Below are 23,796 nucleotides of genomic sequence, written 5' to 3'. Positions count from 1 at the left end.
AAAAAAAAATCCTGCAAAGCAGCCCAGCTAATCCAGCGGTGACCCATTTTAATCAGAAACCAAGCCAATCTAAACATTATTTGGCATTGTTTGTAAACTTTGTCAGATCAGCCCACAACTTCTTATTTAAGCAAGATTTGTGGACTTCGGAACTTCATTGGCAGATCAGGACAGCAGAAATGAGTCTTTTAAAGTTTACTCATGCAAAAAGAGACTAATGTTTAGCTCAGACATCACATGTGCTACATTACTGAGGTCAAGGTTTGCTATGACAATAAATAAGAGTGTTTTCGGATGAAGACACTAGCATTGCAGTACCATTGTTCCGACCATTGGGGTTTTTTTTAACATAAGATACAAATGGACCTAGGATGAAATAGAATACCTCCCTTTAAAGGTACAATATTTTCTATATTTAGGTTTAAAACAGAAATATATTTGCTCTTGTAATCGTATAATGATTGTCTGTTTGGCTGTACAAGGGTTATTGAGTAAGCGGGTCACATGGCTGCCATTCTGTATCACATGGAGCATTCATGTGTAGAGAAAACCTCTCACAAGAGCAATAATCTCTGCTGGAATCTTGCTCTCCCCCCTCATCCCCGCACTCTCCCTGCTGAGCTGGCAATGTCCCAGGTTATTCCACAGTGATTAGAGGGTGACTTACATACAACACTTCAGTCTAGCATATGGATCAAATGAATTGATTAAGTCATTATATCCCAAGAGTGTAAATAAATAGTGCAAGGCAATATATACCAGGATTCTTTACGTATATACAGAACGCATGATAAATCTGTCATATTATTATTAGTTTTTATTATTATTTATTATTATAGCGCCATTTATTTCATGGTGCTGTACATGTGAAAAGGGGTATACATAATCAAATACAAAATCTTAAACGATAGAAGTCACCGACTGGTATAGGAGGAGAGAGGGACCCTGCCGGAGAGGGCTCACAATCTACAAGTGAGGATAGAGCTGGTCGTGCAGCGGTATGGTGGAGCGAGGGTTACTGCAGGTTGTAGGCTTGTCAGAAGAGCTGGGACTTCAGGTTCCTTTTGAAGGTTTCAACAGTAGGTGAGAGTCTGATATGTTGGGGTAGAGAGCTCCAGAGTAGGGGGGGATGCACGGGAGAAATCTTGTATGCGTTTGTGGGAAGAGCTGATATGAGGAGAGTAGAGAAGGAGATCTTGTGAGGATCAGAGGTTGCGTGCAGGTATGTACCGGGAGACTAGGTCACAGATGTATGGAGGAGACAGGTTGTGGATGGCTTTGTGTGCCAAGGTTAGGGTTTTGAACTGGAGTCTCTGGGCAATAGGGAGCCAGTGCAGAGACTGACAGAGGCGAGAGGCTGGGGAATAGCGGGGGAACAGGCCAGCAGAGTTTAGGATAGGTTGGAGGGGTGCGAGAGTGATAGAGGGGAGGCCACAGAGCAGGAGGTTGCAGTAGTCAAGACGAGAGATTCACTAGTGTTTTTGAAGATTCTTGATTAAGGAATGTGCGGATCCAGGAAATATTTTTGAGCTGGAGTCAGCAGGAAGTGGAAAGGACTTGGATATGTATGTAGGTGAAAATAGAAGATTTACTCTACATTCTCTACATTTATGACCTATCCCTTCCCTTCTTTTTTACACCTCTTTTAAAGCAAGATAACCTCTGTGCTAGCATCGAAGGAGGTATAGTATGGTGGTCACTTTGCTAAAGAGAGCAGTACAGCATTTTGTCTTTAAAATATAAAGGTATTGGGCCCAACTCACCAAAGCTTTTATGCCAAAATATCTGTTGTAAAAAGTTTTGAAAAGTCCCAAAGTTTTGGCGCATCACAAACTTTCTCAAGCCATTTTCGGTCAGTTCTGACAAAGTGAGCAAAGCTGGGGTTGGACAGGGGCGTAGCAATCTCTGCTCATTAAATTTCTGATGAGAGGAGGCATTTACTGTGCCACAAATCTTATTCCAGTTTCCAACTGGAGTAAGATTTTTGGCGAGGCACACGCCACTTTTAAGATGCTTTAAGAGGTTTGCATGCTACTTCATCAAGACTGACATGAAAACCACCGATCTTGATGAATCACGGCTATATATTGCATCATCTCCGTCTCCCTTTGTATGTTATGCAACCCCTCTTGTTCATTCACACAGCACTAAGCAATGAAAGCAGCAAATCCCTGCTAAAACTGAGTTTACATAACTGAAATATAATTATGCTCGAGACCGTGATATTCTATTGCAAGAGTCAGATTCATATTACTAGGAAAAAAGGAAAGTGTTGGTGAAAGGAAGTCTGAAATGTTGCGATCTTCTCAGCTCACTTATTGAAGGGGTCATCCGGATGGTAAAAATTATAGCCAAAAAGCACAGAATGGGTTTAAAAGAAGCAATACTTCCCTTACCAGTCCTTTGCCACTCCTGGTCCCTTGCCGGTCTCTATTTCCTGGTGCAGGGATGATGTACTAACTCAACGACTGCAGCAGAACAATAACAGTAGCAGATCAGGGGTTATCCATCTTTGGAGACAGCTTTTCTTCTTACTTTAGTGCATGTAATTGGGAAGTAAAAATCATTTTGTAATTGGTTTTATTAAAAATGTTGCTTCATTTGGCATGTGCAAGCTCTGTATGTCCCTTCATATTTAAAGCCCCGCTTCGGCGTTTTTCATTTCACCGCAGGAGTGGTATCACTAATCTCTGCCTGTAGTAAAATACTTACTGGACCACCGTCTTCTGCTCTTCTTGTTGCCATTCCAGTTGTTTTCTGCTAGTTGTGACTAATCGGATCGCTCCTGTCCTTATTATCAGAAGTCACCACTCAATGATGTTCTCGTAAACTTGCATTGAGGGCCTATGACCATTAGCTGTGACTTCCAGTCATTCAGAAGTTGTTGTTTCAAGATAGTGGAATGGGACTCGAGCGGCGCCGGGAAAAAGCAGAAGACAACAGTTGGTAAGTATTTTACTAGGGACAGGGAACAGACATTAGTGACACCACTCCACTAGTGAAATAAGAAAAACAAAGTGATGCTTTAACTTTGATGGAGTCTGTGGTCATAAGTCAGTTGAAAGAAGCTCAGATACAAATTAGACAATCCTAGAGGGCTGACTGATGGATTCTCAGTTAACTCATTCTGAAGCCACCAATAGACAGTGCAATACAGAGGCTATAGACGGCAAACAGTGCTAAATTATTAAGGAAACCCAATTGTAAAAATAATTTTTAGCCACAATTACATGCATTTAAAAGGAAAAATAATTGTCCACAGAGATAATCAACCTCTACATTTTGTTTAATCTACTTTTTCGAAACCTAGGTTGATAAAGTACCCAAATGGTTAAAGCTTTCAGGGGAAAAACTTTGATTAAGGTCCCAAACACAAGGAGACTGCATTGATGATAATGTGGCGCCCCTGTGGGTCCAGTTGCCACAGAGGTACTGTATCTCAGCCAGAGGTGTGGTACCCCACTCTCAGGTAAGGAGGGAGCACTACCCCGGGACCCACACACCTACATCCAACACTACACCACTCCAGACCAGCAGGCGGGGCAAGATGCACTTGGTCACTGCTGAGCCCTGTCCCTGGCTGGAAGGGGTGGAACCAAAAGAGAGGGAACCATGTAGTGGGTATGGGTGGAGGAAGAAGTTCAGGGGAGCACTGAAAGAGCAGTTTATAAGCAAGGGTGGAAAGATCTGGAAAGAGTCCAGTTCTGCTCAGGGGAGCAGTGGGATCAGTCCAGTCCTGCTCAGGAGAGCAGTGCAGAAGGGCCCAGGGAGGAGTAGGGACCCAGCAGGAGGAGAGTGAGGAGAGAAGACAGGAGCAGTGGGAAAGGCTCCAGAGAGAGAAGGGATCCCAAGGGCACGGCGAGTGTGGAGGCCACCCGTGCGCCTGAGTTCATGCTGACGTTGAGGGATCAAGGCCGCAGTAGGGGACCGGCCCCAGCCTAGTGGAGTACTATAGGGCTCAGCTAGCTAACCGGAGGTTGCAGTATTTCATGTGCTGTAACCACATTCCACACACAATCACAGAAAAGGTGGCCATACAGTATAGGACCAAGGGGACAGACCGGACGTCGCCCGACAAGCCACTGGCTTGGGACACTGGGTGTGAGGCGCAGGGCAGGAGGGCGAGAGCCAGCGTAGTGAGACGACCTGGAGAGGTACACAGAAAGGGGTCACGTTCAAGTGCAGACCGGTAACTGTAACCTGGAGAACTTAACAACTGTGAGGAAATACTCGAAGACTGCACCCCACTGTGTCCTTGAATAATTGCTGCGCCATCACCTGCCTTGCACTACACCAGCCACATCTACCTCTAAAATCCACTATATACTGCCCTGGAGCTTAGCTCTACCCGTGGAGAGCTGAACCAACTCTGCTGCATCACCATCAGCACCAGTGGATCTGCACCGCAGCGGCGGCTCCATATAGCCGCATACCACGGGTGGCGTCACGAACATTATCCTCAAATCTTAATTTACCCAAATTGACGTTCACTTTATTTTACCGCCTGGGGCCACGGACCGGGTCACTGCCACATGACATCCCCAATACAGGACCGGCCCGTCTACCGAGTACCCCACGGCCCCAGGGGGTGCGTCAGTTACTAAACTGAAGTGAATGGGTTCCTACTGTACCCTATAGCAACATTACATTTCTGCCTAAAGCATGGCTAGAAGAAGAAGCATCACTAGGCAACAATGATGTTCTTGACCAGCTATGAGGATCAAACTGATTTCTTATTTAAATGGTCATCTGTGATTTGAAGAATTATGGCACAGAACTGGGCCTTCATATTTTATTAGATAAGTTAAGTGAAGACTGCATTGATGAAAGATATAAAACCTTATCTTTCCTTTGTCTGTAAAAAACTTATACCAAATAGCCTATCATTCAAAATTCCTTCTCAGAGAAAGCAAAGAGATAATGGGAATTATTGGAACATTTTAGATTCAGCCTTTATCACAACCAAGAGCTGAATTTATAATCCTTTCTTTTATAAATGGTCAACAAACTTGACAGACATTTCTGTAACAGCATAACTGAGCTCTTATAAAGCAATGGTCCAGTTTTTCCTACATCAGTTATTTGTAATGTGGGTCAAAGACTTTTCAGAAACTTTCCAGAAACTCAAGTAAGTGTCCTGAAGAATGTGCACTGAAGTGTGTAAAATTGTGAATACAGCTCAGGAGCAGTCCAAACTAAGGCTAAGTTCAGATTTCTGTTTGTACATTCCCTTTCTCAGAATTCATTTACCAAATGAATATGTAGTATTTCTAATGCAAACAGAAGCATCGGGACCCTAATGATAATTATGGGGACTGTCTGGGTTCCATTTTGTTTCAGTTTCAAGAACAGATAAAAAAAAGTTCTGCATGCACAATTTATGAGTTTACTGTAATGTTAGTTATTACCATTAGTAGTAATGCAAATGTATGTGTTAAAGGGGCTTGTCCCCATTATGTTTATCATAATAGATGTGTTGGGGACATTATTTTATGGCATTTACTTTTATCTAAGTATTACATTTTCTCCTCCTACATTTGTTAGTACACCCTTCCTCACACACTATGTAAGGGGCACATGGTGGTAGTCACGGGCGAGGGACTGCTGTTCTTCCACACCCTTGCTCCGCCCAAATAAAAGATAATGTCCTGTCTAACGTGTGGTTTGTGTGTAATGGATAACACTCAAGTTTGTTTGCAGAGCCTTCATCTGTTCCACAATCCCAAGCCCGGGCTCAATCATATAGTTCACTCCAGACTCTTGGCTCATGTTCAACAATCCACCTTTACTAAATAGGCTCAGATCAGAATCAATCATTGGTACTGCACATTGTAACACATCATGGACAGTTTGGTCGCCTGCATTATCCCTCGCTCTAATGGCACTGCCTGCCCCAGGGATGTCTTGCCTGGCACCTCAGTTTCCCAGGATTCTGCCCCGACTCGTCCCTGTGGATCCCCATCAATTCTTCTTTCCGGAGATGAAAGCTAGGTAGGCTCCTTTACACCTTGGCCCGGCCGTAGGCCGCAGACGTTAAGGGATGTCCCACTGACTCTTATCGCTGTTGTTCTCATACTACTTTTAGTTACTGCAACTTGTTTCTTCAGATTGTTCTGTTCCCTGAATGATCCTCGGCCCACTGATCCCGAACTGGCCCTTACTCTCTAACAACCCCTTCACTCTACTCTTTCACCAGGAAATGCCCCCTTCCCTAATATAGTCTAGCTTCCCTTCCCTAACTGGGAGTGCCCTTATAACTGTTAACCCCTACCTTACTTCTTCCTGAATTACAGTATAATACTAAACACGTCAATGTCAATAAAGTATGCTTGAATCATTCACAACACTAATAGCCATAATACCTTATAAAAATACATACACATTAAACAACAAAAGCATACCCATTCCATTAGGAAGGAATGAAGGGTATGAATTGCCCCAAACACACCCTTACAACTACAAAGCACATCTGTTCTCAAAATGGCTGCCGATGGAGGGACATGTGATTAGACCTGTCCAATTGAAAACTGCTTCGCCAACGTTCATTGTTTTTCAAATGGAGGAGGCTGAGGACAGGTGTGGTCTCTTGCCCTTCACCAGCAGCCATTTTGAGAGTCCATAAGGAAAGAAGAGAACCTATAATACCTCTGTACTGGTAGCTGTCACAAAACTTTGTTCCTGGCACACCAATTAATATAAAGATAAAGTGGACAACCTCTTAAGTTAATACTTCAAGGGATGGTTCAAAACTAAATTTTATTTTAATCCTAAATTTTTATCTATTTAATGTCATAATATAATCTCTTTTCTAATACAGTGGGGGAAAAAAGTATTTAGTCAGCTACCAATTGTGCAGGTTCTCCCACTTAAAAAGATGAGAGAGGCCTGTAATTGACATCATAGGTAGACCTCAACTATGAGAGACAAAATGAGAAAACAAATCCTGAAAATCACATTGTCTGATTTGGAAAGAATTTTTTTTCAAATTTTGGTGGAAAATATGTATTTGGTCAATTACAAAAGTTCATCTCAATACTTTGTTATATATCCTTTGTTGGTAATGACAGAGGTCAAACGTTACACACTGTTGCTGGTATGTTGGCCCATTCCTCCATGCAGATCTCCTCTAGAGCAGTGAAGTTTTGGGGCTGTCGCTGGGCAACACGGACTTTCAATTCCTTCCAAAGGTTTTCTATAGGGTTTAGATCTGGACACTGGCTAGGCCACTCCAGGACCTTGAAATGCTTCTTACGAAACCACTGCTTCGTTGCCCTGGCGGTGTGCTTGGGATCATTGTCAGGCTGAAAGACCCAGCCACATTTCATCTTCAATGCCCTTGCTGATGGAAAGAGGTTTGCACTCAAAATCTCACGATACATGGCCCCATTCATTATTTCATGTACACGGATCAGTCGTCCTGGTCCCTTAGCAGAGAAACAGTCCCAAATCATGATGTTGCCACCCCCATGCTTCACAGTAGGTATGGTGTTCTTTGGAAGCAACTCAGCATTCTTTCTCCTCCAAACATGACGAGTTGTGTTTCTACCAAACAGTTCTACTTTGGTTTCATCTGACCATATGACATTATACTCTTCTGGATCATCCAAATGCTCTCTAACAACCTTCAGATGGGCCCGGACATGTAATGGCTTAAGCAGGGGGACACGTCTGGCACTGCAGGATCTGAGTACCTGGCGGCGTATTGTGTTACTGATGGTAGCCTGTGTAACGTTGGTCCCGGCTCTCTGTAGGTCATTCACTAGGTCCCCCCGTGTGGTTCTGGGACTTTTGCTCACCATTCTTGAGATCCTTTTGACCCCACAGAGTGAGATCTTGTGTGGAGCCCCAGATCGAGGGAGATGGTCTTGTATGTCTACCATTTTCTAGTTATTGCTCCCACATTTGATTTCTTCACACCAAGCTGCTTGCCTATTGCATATTCAGTCTTCCCAGCCTGGTGCAGGGCTACAATTTTGTTTCTGTTGTCCTTCGACAGCTCTTTGGTCTTTACCATAGTGGAGTTTGGAGTGTGACTGTTTGAGGTGTCTTTTGTACTGATAACAAGTTCAAACAGGTGCCAGAACTACAGGTAATGAGTGGAGGACAGAGGAGCCTCTTAAAGAAGAAGTTACAGGTCTGTGAGAGCCAGAAATCTTGCTTGTTTGTAATTGACCAAATACTTATTTTCCACCAAAATGTGAAAAAAAAAATCTTTCCAAATCAGACAATGTGATTTTCAGGATTTGTTTTCTCATTTTGTCTCTCATAGTTGAGGTCTACCTATGATGTCAATTACAGGCTTCTCTCATCTTTATAAGCGGGAGAACTTGCACAATTGGTGGCTGACTAAATACTTTTTTTCCCCACTGTATATCTTAATTAAAAAGTCCCTATCCTTCATTTACTACTCTATGTAACTGCTTTATTTTCTACTACTTTCTCTTTGATGGCGCTTTGTTTGAGAATCCCAGTGCATGATGGAATACTCAAACGAATCGTCATCAGGGAGCCAAGGCTGCGACAGTGACCGCAGCCTCTGCCCCCTCCCTGAAATTGAGCATCAACAGTGACCTCTGTCAGGGGCTGGGCTAGTCTGTGCTCTATTGAGCATGCGTCGGTTGCCAATTCCGATGGATGCTTGCTCAGTAGGATCTTGTCACTGTGCGCTGTTCTTCTCAGTGAACAGTGACAATGCGCTCTATCGCCAGCTTTGATTAGAAGTGTTGAGCTGGCAACAGAGCGCACTGTTATTGCACATTGTAAAGAAGAGAACGTGCGAGCAGAGGCCAATGACCCCCCCGCAATAACGTCAGCGATAACTCATTGTTTTAGGGAGGAGGCAGAGGCTGTGGCAGTGACCACAGCCTCTTCCTCCTGATGACACGACACGTTTGAGTATCCCAGCATGCACTGGGATTCTCAAGCAAAGCATCATCAAAGAGGAAGAAGTAGAAAAAAAATGAAGCAAATAGAGTAGTGAGGTAAGGATAGGGACTATATTACAATATATTGGAAAAAGGAAGATTAGATTATGATAATAAATAGAGATTTAGGATTAAAATAAAATTTGGTTTCAGACCACCCCTTTAACATACCTGTATACAGAACTGTAGAACAGGTAGACAGTTGAATTGATTCTTTGCAATGTTAAGAGAAATCTTTTGCGCTCTGTGACACAAAAAGCTTTTGTTATGTTATACAGAACAGTCTTGGCACCTCCATTATGTAAGTCTCATAGAGTTCATAATACATCACTTCATGCATTAGGTTGGGTGCAATCAGCGCTTGAGTTATGCAAGTGTGCTAGGACATGTGCTGCTTGACCTTATATGGCTTCTGCGAATAGGGAACTAGAGTATCCCTCTTCACATGAACCAGATAATGGTGTTTTCATACATTTTAACCCCTTCACTGCACACTAGTTTGAGACACATACAAATATTACATTATTACGTAAAATGTTATTGTGCAAAGATTGCAAAGTGGTGAGTTTGGAACCATTTCAAGAATTAGAAAAGATTGGCTGCATGTTGTATAACGTCTAAACTTAGAAATAAAATTTGGATTTGGGGGCAATAGTTCTCATTGTGGCAATACATCTGGTGTATAAAGTCTTACCGGCAATGCTTAAAGGGAACCTGTCATCAGGATATTATACCCCCAACTACTGGTATGTGTGTAAAGGCAGTTTAACCCCTTCACCCCCGGGCGATTTACCGTTTGTCGCTTTCGGTTTTTCCTCCTCTTCTTCCAAGAGCCATAACTTTTTTATTTTTCTGTCAATATAGCCATATGAGGGCTTGTTTTTTGCGAGACAAATTGTACTTTTGAGTAACACTATTCATTCTGCCACATAGTGTACTTGAAAGCAGGAAAAAAATTCCAAGTGTAGTGAAATAGCAATGAAGTTCATTTCCACAATGTTTTTTTGGGTTTTATATTTACCATGTTCAATATATGGTAAAACTGACCAGGCAATATGATTCTTCAGGTCAGTACGCGTACGTAGATACCAAATATGTACCGTATTTTTCAGACTATAAGACACACTTTTTTCCTCCAAAATTTTGGCGGAAAGTGGGGGGTGCGTCTTATAGTCCAAATGTACTTTGCTGCTGTGGATGGGAGGGAGCAGCAGCGGCGGAGGAGCAGGGCATAGGAACAGGAGTCGCCTGCTGCAGTCAACACTGTGCCCGCTGCTAAAGAAAATGAATATTCACTACTCCCCAATCCCATGGGCGTGGGGAGTAGTGAATATTCATGCTCTTTACTAGCAGCACACACGAACGCTGAGCCGCTGCAGGAGCGGTAACTGCGGCTGACACTGTGCGCGCTATCAAGGAGAATGAATATTCACCACTCCCCACGCCCATAGTCCGGGTGTGGAGAGCAGTGACTATTCTGGCAGCTGACCTCTCTGTGTGGGAGTGCATGGTAGTGACATCATGAGCTGCTCACACTGTGAGATCAGCTGCTGGCAGCAGAGCAGGACGCGCTGGAGCAGAGGGAAGTAAGGTGAGTAAAATCGTTTCTTTTTTTGTGTGCAGTGTGATGGGGATGGAGGTGCCATGCATACTAGGATGGGGATGAGGTGCCATGTATACCAGTATGGGGGACCATGTATACCAGGATGGGGATGGGGTCCACGTATAACAGGAAAGGGGGCCATATATACCAGGATGGGGGATATTACTACAGAATTGAGGGACATTACCCATATAACAATGTCAGCAGCAGACCCCCTCCCCCATAACAGTGCATCATGACCACATTTTTTGCTTCAATTTTTTTTCTATTTTCCTCCTCTAAAACCTAGGGGCATCTTATGGTCTGTTGTGTCTTAATAGTCCAAAAAATACCGTATATTTTTTTTTAAGTGATGAAAAAATTCTGAAATTTGTGAAATAAAAATTCCGCTTTTGTCATCATTTTTTGAGACCTGTAACGTTCTCATTTTTTGGGATATGGGGCTCTTTAATGGCTTATTTTTGCACCCTAAGCAGTTCTTTTTTACGGATACCTTTTTCGGGTAGATATGATGTTTTGTTCGCCTCTCATTGCTTTTTATTGCAATGTTACAGCGAACAAAAAAACGTAATTCTGGCAATTTAGTTTATTTTCTCTCTGCGCCATTTACCAATAGGATTAATTTATTTATATTTTGATAGATCTGACATTACTTAATGCGGCAATAAAAAATATGTTTTTTTTTTAGTTTTATTTTGCTTTATTTTTACTGTATTTAATAGTTTCCTTAGGAGACTTGAAGCTGTAATCGTCTGATCGCCTGTGCTATATAGAGCAGTGCTGCAGCCCTGCTCTGTATAGCAGAAATCGCAATCTCCTCACAGGAGGATCGTGATGACAGATACAGGGGTCTTCAGCAGATCCCTTGCTGTCATGACAACCCATCGGCGTCCCGCGATCATATGATGGGCACACCGATGGGCGGGATCAATTACGTGGTTCAAGTCTGCCCATGTTAATTGCTCTCACTGATTGACAGCGGTATTTAACTGGTTAATAGATTCTCCGATCCACCCATGGCTGTTAGAGGCACTTGATGGCTGATTAAATCAGGCTGATTAAGCTTATGGACTGTCAGCCCTCACGGGCAGGGTCCTTGCTCCTCCTATACCAGTCGCCGTCACGTTTTGTTCAAGATTATTGTAATTGTTTTTGTATGTATACCCCCTTTCACATGTAAAGTGCAATGGAATAAATGGCGCTATAATAATATATAATAATAAACAAACTCACCATAGCCAAGGCATATTGAATCATAGGCTTGGAGATATGTCTCTTGCTTGTCGTGATATGCTTCATTCACAGGACAAAGATTTCCAGTCGGTTTGCATTAAAATTTAATCACCATCTGTATTTCAACAGTACAAATTCCAATAAAAAATGATGAATAAATTTATGTGAAGAATAGAGTGCATAATAGGGTGATACCCTATGGAGCGCGAGAGGGTAAGTGATGGTTACGCTCACCTGGTGGAATTGTGACAGGCACAACTCCTATGTAGACATGAAGAAAAACAGCCGCTGGCTGGTGGATAAATCCTTCAGGAAATATTGGATCCAGTTGGATGAAACACATTTTTTTCACTTAATAAAGACATCAGTACGGTGTCGAAATGCATTGCGGATAAATAACCTTATTCTCATCATTGTTGAAGAATCAATTTACTCCAGCAGCATAGCCCACCTTACGTGTTTCATCCAGTTAGATCCAATAAAAAATGATGGCATCTTCCCATGCATTTCATACACAACTCTGTCCTTAGTCAAGATCCTACGAGATGCGTAGAAAGATGAAATAATTTTTAATTGAAATTTGTAGCTGGATTGGAAAAATCTTGAAATAACGATGGTTTAATTTTTAATAAAATCCTCGTTTAGAGAATTCCACAGAAAGTTCAAATTTTTTTATGGACACTGAAGAGGGCAAACAGGAGGCGTCTGGATCAGCCGTGTCTTTTCATGAATCAGGAGCATCTGACCTCAGCATGTCTCCTCATCAAGACTGGCATGAACAAAGTCGGTCTTGATAAATCAAGGTCATAATGTGCAATCTTCTATTTCAGTCTAAATTTGTTGATGTAGACAATTGTCTTGTTTGTCGCTGGGACACATGCAAAAATTACTCAAATGGCATTTGGATGCCATTGATAGAAGGTTTGATATACTTTTATTCCAACTGTCTCTATTTGAAAATTCTGCCTTGTTTCGGACAAAAATGTGCAACTTTCTTATTTCATGAGGATTATAAAAGTGGTTAAGGCCTAGCACGATGGATGGGGCCAATCAGCGCCTAACAGATTTAGTATAATTGATGCCAGAAATTGGCATAAATAATTCAGTTTATCCTTGATGTGCCAAATTAAAGGGTTATTGTCCCTAAAATCCACAGGTTAGGCAATAACTTGCTGATAACTGAATTTTCTGACCGCTGGGACCACCAGCGATCACGAGATCGAGTTCATCCTCGTTCTCATTCACTGACAATGCAACTGCCAGAAATAGCTGAGCACAGCAGGTGGCATTCTCTGCCAGCATGTGCAGGTGACAGGGGATTTTTTTTGTTTGTTTTAAGGAATAATCGATTAAATTGAATAAATTATTCCAGTGAGCCTATGTCTAATGTTAGCGTCTGAAACCCCAGTCTTGATTAAAAAAATCCCTTTAGTGTTGACATATACATTGTTTTATTCTGTTCTCAGGATAAATGAGTACACACCCTTTGAAAATTAAGATTTTAATCAATATCTCACAGAACACAAGGACATTTTCCAAAATTTTAACAAGACTGAGTTTCAGAGAACATGCTTTTAACTCATAACATGAAACTAAGGTTAATAATATAACTTTAATTAAAAAGCCTTCAGTTTTACTCAAATTAGTTGATGCAAAAATGAATATACCCCACATCAAAAACTACTACATCTAGTATTTTGTATGACCTACATAATTTATAAGACTTCTAGGCATGGAATGGGCAAGTTGGTGACGTATTACAACATCTATCTTTTTCCATTCAGGAATGATCTCTTTTAGAGACTGGATGCTGGATGTAAAGTGATGGTCAACCTCATAGGTGTTCAATTGGCTTGAGATCAGGAGACTTACTTCGCCATTGAATCACTTTCAACCTTTTCTTCTTAAGAAACAACATTGGCCTTATATTTGTGTTTTGGATCATTGTCATGTTGGAAAAGTGCACGTCTACCAAGAGCCCGGAGTGATGGTAGCATCTTCTCTTTCAATATAAAGCAGTACATTTGTGAATTCATATTACCATGAGCTCCCCGACACAAGGCACAAGGAGCACTCATCCAGCCCTTCATAAGGACACTATCATCACCATGTTACAACTGTAGGCACCATGCATTTTTTTTGTACACCTCATCTTTGCGATGCCATACAGTTTTGAAGCCATCTGTTCCAAAGAAAATTATTTCGGTCTCATCACTCCAGAGTATAGAGTCCCAGTAGTCTTCATATTGTTCAGCATGGGCCCTGGCAAATAGTATGTGGGATTTTACGTGCATGGGATTTAGGAGAGGCTTCCTTCGTGGACAACACTCATGCATGCCATTCTCCTGCAGCATATGCTATATTGAGTCACAGGAAACACTCACCCATTTGGCTTTCTACTTCTTTAGCAGAATGCAGTGAATTTGTATGTTGATTTTCTTCAAGCCTTCTCATCTGAAGATGCTCCTTTTTAGGTGTTAACTTATGTGGTCAGACTGGACGTCTCTATGAGATGGTTGCAGTTCCATCTTTGTTAAATTTTTGCATCATTTTTGTTACAGTATTTTGACTGATAAGTAAACCTTTGTCAATCTTTTTGTAGCCTTTGCCTTTCTTGTGTGAAGAAATCATTTTCTTTCTCAGGTCTTGTGACAGCATGAAATGGGGAGGGATTTTCTTGGCTAAGTAACGCCATTTTATAGTCAACTATCAGATGGACACCTGTTTCATGAATAATTAGACTTACCTGTGGTTGAATTCTTGTTAATTAGAATTTTCTAGTCTGAAGTTTAACTTTGCTACCCCATGCGTTCATTGTGGTGTATTGACTCTTTTAACATGGTTTTGAATGAATTTGATAGGAAAATTACTTTTTTGGGTGTTCTAACATATGTTTCACAATCAATGGAGCACATTTGTGGGAGTATTTTGTAGTACGGTATCCCATAGAAAATGTTGATTCGGAAAGGAAACTAAAGGTTTCTGACAAATCTGTTGGGGTGTACTCATTTATTCAGACCACTGCATCTAATCCCACTAGGTACATACAGAATAACACATACAATAATACTAATAATAAAATAGTAGGGTGCATTGCACAGCCACATTGCAAAAATCCATTAAACCAAGAAACGTCAAGACGATTTCCTCCTAAATATAGAAAGCAAGAGAAACTGTGAAAATAGCTGTATAATTATAAAACCAGCTGGGTGATGGAAAATCTTCTTAAATAGTGATATGCGAAAAAAAAGAAAAATGTAGCACGAGACATAATGGTGTCACAATGATTTGAAATAAGACAATCAGATTCAGGTCGGATTGCCATGGCAACCACCATAGTCAGACACAAAGAGAGCTATCAATAACTCGTCGTTTGAGGAAAAAGTGTTCTGCTTTGGGAGAGAACCGTATTAGAATTTGACCTCAGCTCGACACAAATCCTCATGCTCATTTGGCAATTCATTCCTGGATTATTGTTCACGTGTGATCTGCAATAAAATGAATATTGTACATAGTTACAATACATTTCTTACTATCCATAGCTTTAGAATATGGACAGTTCACTCTTTCATTGTAGTCCTTATTATAACCCATCCTAAGCTTTTATATGTCATACGTCTCATTATGGTGGAGATGTGACCTATTTATAAGGGTAGTGTGTTTCTTCCTCATTATGCATTTTCTAAAAGTCGATCAATACAGATATGTCTTTATTACGCCACATGAGCTCTACCCCTATACTGCTATACTCTATTACAACATGCTTGAAATAACATATTTAGCATTACTACTAGTGCTGTTCGATGCTCGCCTGAGCATCTCACTGCTCGAGATGCTCGGCGCTCGCCGAGTATTTCCGGGTTGTTCGGGCGGGAACTCGGGTCCCCTCCCTGCATGTTTGGTGCTCTTTAGAGAGCCAATGAACATGCAGGGATTGCCTGCCACTCACTGTAATGCCGTAGCCATGTTGGTTGTGGGCATTACAGTGATTGGCTGGCCGCACAGCGTCATCAGGTCTATATCAGACCTGGGGCCACCATGCTCATCACAGTCACTCCAGATCAGACAGTGTAGGGAGAGCTGCTGCTGAGCTAGGGAGAGATTGCTTGTGTATTAGGTAGTGTAGGGAGAAAAACCGCACATTACATATATCCATCTTAACAAACAGTCCTTCTGAGGACTAATCCATCTGCAGAGATATCAGGCAGGCAGGGTGTATAGGCAGGCAGTGTATATAGCAGACTGCAGTGCATATAGCACAAGAGGCTCCATTCCAATTCTAACTTCTGCTGCTGTTAGATATTTCTATACAAAGGCCCAGGTCTCAGGGGCCAGGGATACTTTTTTTGGATCTTAATCCTCATTATTTGCTTAAAAAGCAATCCAGAGAACACCATTTGCTTGTTTGCACTGCAGATTACAGCCAGGTCCTTTCCATATTACAGTGCTAGAAATCCAGCTATTTAAAACTGTGTTTTCTCCATCAAACGGATCACATATACGTTGTCAGAAAATACTGCCATTTCTGGCCTCCACTAAAAATTTCCTTTAGTGTATCAGTGAAGCAATTCACAGCAATTTGCTGTTCAAACTACTTACCTACAGGCCAGGTATTTAAAACTCTGTTTTCTCCGTCACTCGGATCACATATAAGTTCGCTCCAAACTCAGTCATTTGTAGTGAGCGTGGATGATACTGTCCTCCATTTAAAATGGGCAAGGCACGTGGCAATGGATGGGGAACTGGACGTGATGGTAATTGTGAATGCAGAGGCTGAGGACAAGGCCGTGGGCAAGCCGAAATTGTGCCACAACAAACACCCACATCTTCTCGCCTCACCTTCCTGTCCCAATTTCTAGGGGACCGCAGCACAACACTATTGAACCCAGAGCAGTGTCAAAAGGTTGTTGGTTGGATAGAGGATAATGCTTCCAGTCATTTAGCCACCACCACCACCACCCTGTCTTCCACATGGTCAAGTCTCAGTAGCCGTGAGTCTGGACCGCATATTGCTCACCCTGATCCTCCTTCCTCCCACCATGCCGAGTACCCAGAGACAACTGATCCTACACTTGGACACTCTGAAGAGCTGTTCACTTTTCCATTTATAGATTCGGGCCTCTCGCCCGGTCCACTTGAAGCGGGGCAAGAGGAGATCGTGTGTAGCAATGCCCAAATACAGTTAGGTCCATATATATTTGGACAGGGACAACATTTTTCTAATTTTGGTTCTAGACATTACCACAAGGAATTTTAAACAAAACAATTCAGATGCAGTTGAATTTCAGACTTTCAGCTTTCATTTGAGGGTATCCACATTAAAATTGGATGAAGGGTTTAGGAGTTTCAGCTCCTTAACATGTGCCACCCTGTTTTTAAAGTAACCAAAAGTAATTGGACAATTGACTCCAAGGCTATTTCATGGACAGGTGTGGGCAATCCCTTCGCTATGTCATTCTCAATTAAGCAGATAAAACGCCTGGAGTTGATTTGAGGTGTGGTGCTTGCATTTGGAAGGTTTTGCTGTGAAGTAAACATGCGGTCAAAGGAGCTCTCCATGCAGGTGAAACAAGCCATCCTTAAGCTGCAAAAACAGAAAAAACCCATCCGAGAAATTGCTACAATATTAGGAGTTGCAAAATCTACAGTTTGGTTCATCCTGGGAAAGAAAAAAAGCACTGGTGAACTCATCAATGCAAAAAGGTGGGCGCCCACGGAAGACAACAGTGGTGGATGATCGCAGAATAATCTCCATGGTGAAGAGAAACCCCTTCACAACAGCCAACCAAGTGAACAACACTCTCCAGGAGGTAGGCGTATCAATATCCAAATCTACCATAAAGAGAAGACTGCATGAAAGTAAATAAAGAGGGTTCACTGCACGGTGCAAGCCACTCATAAGCATCAAGAATAAAAAGGCTAGACTGGACTTTGCTAAAAAACATCTAAAAAAGCCAGCACAGTTCTGGAAGAACATTCTTTGGACAGATGAAACCAAGATCAACCTTTACCAGAATGATGGAAAGAGAAAAGTATGGTGAAGGCGTGGTACAGCTCATGATCCAAAGCATACCACATCATCTGTAAAACACGGCGGAGGCAGTTTGATGGCTTGGGCATGCATGGCTGCCAGTGGCACTGGGTCACTAGTGTTTATTGATGATGTGACACAGGACAGAAGCAGCCGAATGAATTCTGATGTATTCAGAGCCATACTGTGTGCTCAGATCCAGCCAAATGCAGCCAAACTGATTGGTCGTCGTTTCATACTACAGATGGACAATGACCCAAAACATAAAGCCAAAGCAACCCAGGAGTTTATTAAAGCAAAGAAGTGGAATATTCTTGAATGGCCAAGTCAGTCACCTGATTTCAACCCAATTGAGCATGCATTTCACTTGTTAAAGACTAAACTTCAGACAGAAAGGCCCACAAACAAACAGCACCTGAAAACCACCGCAGTGAAGGCCTGGAAGAGCATCAAAAAGGAGGAAACACAGCGTCTGGTGATGTCCATGAGTTCAAGACTTCAGGCAGTCATTGCCAACAAAGGGTTTTCAACCAAGAACTAGAAATGAACATTTTATTTACAATTATTTAATCTGTCCAATTATTTTTGGTCCCTTTAAAAACAGGGTGGCATATGTTAAGGAGCTGAAACTCCTAAACCCTTCATCCAATTTTAATGTGGATACCCTCAAAAGAAAGCTGAAAGTCTGAACTTCAACTGCATCTGAATTGTTTTGCTTAAAATTCATTGTGGTAATGTCTAGAACCAAAATTAGAAAAATGTTGTCTCTGTCCAAATATATATGGACCTAACTGTATTTGAGCAGCCACCGTCACACGAAGGCGACGGTGGGAAAGTGTCACAAGAGGTGGACGATGATGAGACACAATTGCCATAAAGTCAGGAGGAGGACCAGGGTGCGGAAGTGGAAGACGAGGTGGTGGATGATAAAGTAACTGACCCAACCTGGCAGGAGGACATGCAGAGCGAGTACAGCAGCACACAGGGGGAGGGAGGCAGAGCACACCAACAAGCAGGAAGAAGCAGTGTGGTGGCCGCAGACAGAAGGCAGGCAATCGTTCCCCCTAACACCAACACAGAGGGAGTTGCCAGTACAACTGTTAGGTCTTCCCGAGTCCGGTTGTTTTTTAAAGACTCTGCCGATAACCCCAAAAAGGCCATTGGCACCAACTGCCAGGCCAGCATCAGCGGGGGGTGGCAAAACGACCACCTGAACACCACCAGCATGATCAGGCACATGGCAACAAAGCACACGACTTTGTGGGCCGAACCCCAGGGTCCAGGAACAGTGTCTGCGGGTGGCACCATTGCTTCTTCCGCTGTTGTGCATTCAAGCCAATCCCCTGTCCATGGTGCATGCGAAGATGCCTCCTGCCCTGCATCTCTTGTTGCACACTCTCAAGTAGCAGCATCAGGAAGCACGTCCATGTCCTTGTCCCAGCGCAACGTTCAGTTGTCCATACCCCAGTCCTTGGAACGCAAGCACAAATATGCAGCCAATGCCCCACAGGCCACACTACTAAATTCTCACATTTCACGACTGTTTGCGCTCGAAATGTTGCCTTTTAGGCCCGTGGAGACGGAAGCATTCCGCAACATGATTGCGGCGGCTGTCCCTCGGTACTCGGTCCCCAACCGCCACTATTTCTCAAGGTGTACCGTCCCCGCATTACACAAGCACGTGTCCCAAAACATTAGCTGTGACCTCAACAACGCAGTTACCGGTAAAGTGCACCTAACCACGGACACATGGACAAGTGCTTGTGGGCAGGGACGGTACATATCGCTAACGGCACACTGGGTTAACATACTGGAAGCCGGGACCCAGTCAGACCTTGGGACGGAACACGTCCTCCCGACACCAAGGATTGCGGGCCGTAGGTCAATCAGGGTTCCCCCATGGTCTACAGCTCCTGCACCTCATCCTCCTCCTCCTCTTCAGCCTCCATCTCCGAAATGACCACATCAGTCACAAGCTGGAAGCACTGCAGTACTGCCTCGGCCAAGCGGCAACAGGCTGTGCTGAAGCTAATATGCTTAGGTGACAAACCGCACAATGCTGAAGAGTTGTGGACAGCTCTGAAAGAGCAAGAAGATCTGTGGCTCACACCGCTGAACCTACAGCCAGGCATGGTCGTGTGTGACAATGGCCGGAACCTGGTGGCGGCTCTGAGGTGAGGCGAGCTCACACACGTACCATGCCTGGCCCATGTGCTTAACCTAGTGGTTCAGCGGTTTCTCAAATCCTACCCGGAGCTGCCAGATCTGCTTGTTAAAGTACGCCGCCTGTGTGCCAATTTTAGAAAGTCAGCTACAGCTTCCGCCGCCCTTGCAGTGTTTCAGCAGCGTTTGCAGCTTCCGGCTCACAGACTGGTGTGTGATGTCCCCACGCGTTGGAACTCTACACTGCAGATGTTGGGAAGAATTTGTGAGCAGAAGAGGGCAGTTGTTGACTACCAGAATTAACAAGGCCGTCGGTATTCAGTTCAGATTCCACACATAAGACCTCAGGAGTGGACATGGATGTCAGACTTATGTACCTTCCTCCAAAACTTTGAGGACTCCACCAAGATGGTGAGTGGCGATGACGCCATAATTAGTGTCACCATCCCGCTTCTCTGTCTTCTGAAATGCTCTCTGCTCACAATCAAAGAGGATGCATTGCAGGCGGATACACGATGAGATGGAGCAAGGAACCATACAGGGTGATTACACACAGCACAGCCTCAACTCATCCCAACGTGGATTGGGTGACAGTGAGGAAGAGGAGAAGGAGGAGGAAGGACAGGAGCTAGTTTCATGCACTATAGACGGTACTACCTGCACAGCTGTCATACCGTCTGTTCAGCGTGGATGGCCAGAGGACAGAGAGGAGGAGGAGGAGAGCATGGTCAGTCATCCTCTTGGTGAGGACACGGAAGTCTTGCCTGTTAGTAGTCTGGCACGCATGGCTGAGTTTATGTTACGCTGCCTTTCCCATGACCCTCGCGTTCTCAAAATTTTGGGTGACAGTCATTACCGGTTGGTGACACTTCTAGACCCACACTACAAGGAGAACTTTATATCTCTTATTCCTGAGGCGGACAGGTCTACAAAAATGGGGCTGCACCAGAAGGCCCTTGTTGCGGAACTATTAAAAAAATTCCCATCTGAAAACGCTGGCGGCAGAGGTACACTTCGGTGGACAACCAAGGAGTACAGGCGAGAGAGACACAACTTCAATCCAGCAGAGGCAGGGGAACACTGTCAAAGTTCTAGGAGAGTTTTCTCAGACTCTCCCATCGCACAGGCCCTGAGGCGCGGGGTACTCTCACAAGGAGTGCAAAGTTTTGGAAGATGCTGAGGGAGTACCTTGCCGACCGTACCAACGTCCTCCGTCATTCCGCTGTGCCTTATAATTATTGGGTATCCAAGCTGGATACGTGGAATGAAATGTCTCTCTATGCCTTGGAGGTCATGGCCTGCCCTGCCACCAGCATTTTATCAGAGCAGATTTTAGTGCCGCTGGTGGAATTATAACTGATAAGCGCATCCGCCTGTCAACTGAAAATACTGACAAGCTGACTCTTATAATGATGAACAAGAGCTGGATTGGGCCAGACTTCTCAACACCACCGAATGATAGCAGCGTAAAATAAAATCAATTCCAGTGTCTTTTCTTGGGAGGTGTATTCCCATGCACCTTTTTACACCCACACATGGGTATACGCTTCCTGATTTTGGCTATTTGCTCTTGTCCTCCTCCTTCTCCTCATCCTCCACCACCATATCATCAGGGTGACTGTGGTCCATGATGCAACACCCACATAATTTTTTTAAAGGGTGTTTATGATGCCCGTAAAAAAAAAATTTTTATACAGTATGTTCATGTATACCCCCCAGGGGTAAATGTTTGTCAGCCCATACACTTAGTGCATGGGCATTACAAGTATAGGAGGCCCGCTCCTTTCTAATGGGAACATGTCGTACCTTGTTACTGTGGCCCTGCTCTATGTGTCTTTAAATTCTTAGTGGTGTTTTTCCTAAAATTGGTCAGCCGTTGGACTCACTGCATACCCTATAACTGTATAGCAGACTCTCTCCTTTCTAATGGGAACATGTCTTACTTGTTACTGTCGCACTGCTCTGTGTGTCTTTAAATTCTTAGTGGGGTTTTTCCTAAAATTGGTCAGCCGTTGGACTCACTGCATACCCTATAACTGTATAGCAGACTCTCTCCTTTCTAATGGGAACATGTCGTACTTGTTACTGTGGCCCTGCTCTGTGTGTCTTTAAATTCTTAGTGGGGTTTTTCCTAAAATTGGTCAGCCGTTGGACTCACTGCATACCCTATAACTGTATAGCTGACCCTCTCATTCTAATGGGAACATGTCGTACTTGTTACTGTGGCCCTGCTCTGTGTGTCTTTAAATTCTTAGTGGGGTTTTTCCTAAAATTGGTCAGCCGTTGGACTCACTGCATACCCTATAACTGTATAGCAGACTTTCTCCTTTCTAATGGGAACATGTCATACCTTGTTACTGTGGCCCTGCTCTCTGTGTCTTTAAATTCTTAGTGGGGATTTTCCTAAAATTGGTCAGCCGTTGGACTCACTGCATATGTGTCACCCCAGGCCTGGATGCCACCAACTTGTAAGGCTGTGTCTGAGAGCAGGAGGGAGGTTCTCTGGTCATGGACCATTTGCATGCTGCACCTCCTGTCCCAGGCCAGTAGGGGGAGCAGGCTGCTCCTATAAAAACTGGTACTGAGGGCAGGGTTAGAGAGACCAGGACCCACTTCTGAAGTATCCAGAAGGGTTCCCAGAAGCAGAGGGACAGGTCAGCCGCAGCTGAGGAGTCCAGGAGGCAAAGAAGGAGCAGAAAGCCAGGGATAGAGGCGACGAGAGCCGGTCCTGGCAGAGAGAAACTACATACCGGACACTGGGGTCCGAGGCTGTCAGGGTTGCAAGCCCTGCAGCAGAAAACCAACCCGCAAGGGATTTCAGGTCCCTTGGCCAAGAAGCCTGGAGGTTCCGCCACACAGAGGGATCAGTACAGCACGGAGAAGCTACAGGTACTTAAGGCCCGAGTCGCAAGCCATATAGGCGTAGTACACGGCAAGCTCAGGGACGTGGGCTATCATACCACTAAAGGGGGAGATAGTCAGCAAGGGCAGAAAGAGAACGGTAGGCCTACCCACTCACCCTGACCAGCGGAGCTCGCCCGAATGCCCTCAGACACCCAGGTCCATTCCTACCCTGTACTCCTGTTGGGTCTATAATAAGATCTGCAGTAAAAGACCCTGGACTGCATTATTGGACTCTGTGTGGTTACTGCTGCGCCTGCATCATCACCCCCAGCATCCTATCACACTGCCCTGAGGCTACACTCCTCCCGTGGGGAGTTGTACTATTCCCTGCTGCATAGCCAACACCAGCCTCAGCGGTCTGCCTTGCAGCGGCGGTCCTCCCTGACCGCAATCCACGGGTGGCGTAGTCGGACATTACCTAAAAACACATCATTGACTACCACTGGTCTGACCACCCTGAGCCACGGGACCGGGTCGCCACTACTACTCCCAGCATTGCCCTGAAGTCCGGTCTCGAGTGCCCCACGGCCCAGGGGGCGAGTCACATACCCTATAACTGTATAGCAGACCCTCTCATTCTAATGGGAACATGTCGTACCTTGTTACTGAGTCCCTGCTCTATGTATCTTTAAATTCTCAGTGGGGTTTTTCCTAAAATTGGTCAGCTGTTGGACTCACTGCATACCCTATAACTGTATAGCAGACTCTCTCTTTTCTAATGGGAACATGTCGAACTTGTTACTGTGGCCCTGCTCTATGTGTCTTTAAATTCTTAGTGGGGTTTTTCCTAAAATTGGTCAGCCGTTGGACTCACTGCATACCCTATAACTGTATAGCAGACTCTCTCCTTTCTAATGGGAACATATCGAACTTGTTACTGTGGCCCTGCTCTGTGTGTCTTTAAATTTTTAGTGGGTTTTTTCCTAAAATTGGTCTGC

The 23,796-nt window shown here is 43.9% G+C and overlaps 1 protein-coding gene across 2 annotated transcripts in view; it reads left to right on the top strand.

The window, feature by feature from the left end:
• The first annotated feature begins 300 nt into the window (after window positions 1-300).
• The window catches only part of CPEB4 (cytoplasmic polyadenylation element binding protein 4), a 217,349-nt gene continuing 193,853 nt past the window's right edge, over window positions 301-23,796 (top strand). The window contains exon 1 of one of the 2 annotated variants that reach the window (XM_073651301.1): window positions 301-397. The gene's annotated coding sequence lies outside the window, so the exon portion shown is untranslated. The remainder of the gene's footprint in view (window positions 398-23,796) is intronic. The other variant, XM_073651302.1, reaches the window with a different exon arrangement.

Source organism: Phyllobates terribilis, unplaced genomic scaffold (genome assembly GCF_046119375.1).
Source record: "Phyllobates terribilis strain yellow unplaced genomic scaffold, ASM4611937v1 Scaffold_11__3_contigs__length_659146591, whole genome shotgun sequence".
NCBI classification, from domain to species: domain Eukaryota; kingdom Metazoa; phylum Chordata; class Amphibia; order Anura; family Dendrobatidae; genus Phyllobates; species Phyllobates terribilis.
This window is presented reverse-complemented; position numbering and strand designations above follow the sequence as displayed.